Genomic DNA, 2,253 nt, shown 5'->3' with positions numbered 1-2,253 from the left:
CTCGAAATCCCAAAACTTTTATCTGAAACATTTTTCCCTAAAATGCACTGTTCAAGAGATATTTGAGGTAATTGATTAAAATGGGACACCCTATAGTATTATTATATCTAGGTATAGATTATTCGCTAGATGGCTTCCGTTTTCTCGTCTTTCTCGTATGTAAAATATAATGTACTACACAGCAAGCACAGTTATATCAATGTTATATAACTGTAATTGAAATAATTATAACAGATAATATTGCATGAAAGTTATTGATATGTTAATGTTATATTATTATTTCCCACTCATAGATGTAACATGTAATATATCTTGTTATATTATGATTATATAGGAATATCAATTAATGTTATATAACTGCAAAATAACTAATGTCCCAGCAAACACGTATATTTTTTTGTTGAATTCCAACGATTTATTCATTAGTATCGTTCAGATAAAAGATAATATATGATTATTTTATCTAAATAATAAAAATAAAATTGGCATTTCATATTTCGTGTCATTTCACTTATTCGTAAAACTCGCATGGTTTCGATCCTGTGTCAGGCGGTCATCCATTTTTACATCATGTTGTTCAATGCTTAACTTCAACGATCGTTCGAAAACTGATGATGCCAATGCGCTGTAACGATATCTTGGTAGATGATATTTATAATATACTCTTATATTATTATATGGATTTAATAGCCTAATGCAAGTATTAAAAATTAATGTGGGCTCAAGTTGTTATAACTTCTGTGTAGAAGCTGACGCACGCCGTGTCAAATTTGCAGAGCGCAAGATGTCGGAAAAGATGCTCGGAAGGCTTCTACATCATCGAGGAAAAAAAAAGAGGAGGCTAATGTGGATCTGGAAGGGATGTTATATGGAGCAGGCATCGCAGATTGAAAGTACATTGCAAATTTCTCGTGTTAAATAAAAAAAAAGATTATCGAAAACTTTAAATATGTTTTTCTTGAATTCACGTTTTTCAAATCGGCGAGCAGCATAACTCAAACAATTTTTACCCGATTGACTTGAAATTTTAAGGACATCTTCTTAAATAGATTCTCTAGTGAAATACGTACGGGTATTACGATTACTTCAAAACATTTTTATTACAAACAAATTTGTGCGAAATTTTTAGCCAAAAAATTAAATTCTTTCTTTGTAGCTCCACCATGTTTGCAAATCATCATATTTTTTAATTTCTATACATACTTCACTAGAGAATTTTATCTAGTTTCTAAAAATTTTTTATTTTTTATTTTAGATGAAACCGTTCAAGAGATCTGCTGCTTGCCGCGAAGGACCAGAAAAATGATTGCGCAGGAGAGGCTGTATACTCGCCATTTCTAATTAAAAAATATTAAAAAAATTAGTTTACACACTTTAATATGTGTACTATAAAACCCTTAAAAGAAATGTTCCGTTTCACTTATTTTTCACCTATAAAAAATCGTTAAAAAGTACGATTATTTTCGGTTTCTACTATGGTGTTACCCCTTAAAGTTATGTTGCCTTAATATTATTGGTGTAACTTAACCAATAAATAACATAATAACAACAGTTTTATAACATATCGCAGTTATAAAGGAAATTAAGTAATCTCAATATTAATAACGTATAACAACAATTATATTACTCCTGTGTTATATCACTCCATATTACTCCTGTGTTATATCACAGTTATGTTCTGTGTTTGCTGGGTAATATGCAGGGTGGCCCACGTAAAGTGTTACAAGCTAGTAACTCTAAACATATTTATCCTATCAAAAAGGATGTATATCAGTTGGACACGGAGCAATTGGACACAGTCCAATCACAAGTCGCTGTTCCAAGGGACCCTACAAATGTCTTTAATCACACGGTGCTGTGATTGGCTGTGTCCAAGTGCACCGCTCCCTATCAAAAAGTTGTTCATGAGGAAGTTTCATATATTTGAGGGGTCTTTCTAACTACGTAAACAAAAATCCACTTCCGTCCCCTCTTGAAGAGGGGCGGGGGGTAACTTTAAAGTTTCAAATAGGACCCCTTATACAATGTTACATATTTGGATTCTACGGGAAAAAGCAAGTAAACTTTGTCTGAAACATTTCTTTGGAAAATGCTCCTATCAAAAGTTATAAACATTTGTACTTTAATGTAGAGTGCATTGAAATTCATGATAAATTAAATAAGATTCATAGTTTTTCTATTTTACACCTTTGGATTATTTTTTATGGGAGTATATTAAAGAGGAAGTCACATCTCAAGAGAGTCACATCTCAA

At 31.6% G+C, this 2,253-nt stretch overlaps 1 protein-coding gene and 1 long non-coding RNA gene across 6 annotated transcripts in view; one reads left to right on the top strand and one right to left on the bottom strand.

The window, feature by feature from the left end:
* The window catches only part of LOC116851392, an 11,772-nt gene extending 10,210 nt beyond the window's left edge, over positions 1-1,562 (top strand). The window contains exons 2-3 of the long non-coding RNA XR_004379575.1: positions 747-893; positions 1,256-1,562. This is a non-coding gene — a long non-coding RNA (uncharacterized LOC116851392). The remainder of the gene's footprint in view (positions 1-746; positions 894-1,255) is intronic.
* The window catches only part of LOC116851388 (b(0,+)-type amino acid transporter 1), a 95,491-nt gene that overhangs the window by 10,573 nt on the left and 82,665 nt on the right, over positions 1-2,253 (bottom strand). The window lies entirely within an intron of this gene.

The sequence above is a fragment of the Odontomachus brunneus genome, unplaced genomic scaffold (genome assembly GCF_010583005.1).
Source record: "Odontomachus brunneus isolate Ranch 3 - 2012 unplaced genomic scaffold, Obru_v1 Obru_scaffold_174, whole genome shotgun sequence".
NCBI lineage: Eukaryota > Metazoa > Arthropoda > Insecta > Hymenoptera > Formicidae > Odontomachus > Odontomachus brunneus.
The sequence above is the reverse complement of the archived record's forward strand: the minus strand, read 5'-3'. Positions and strand labels throughout refer to the sequence as shown.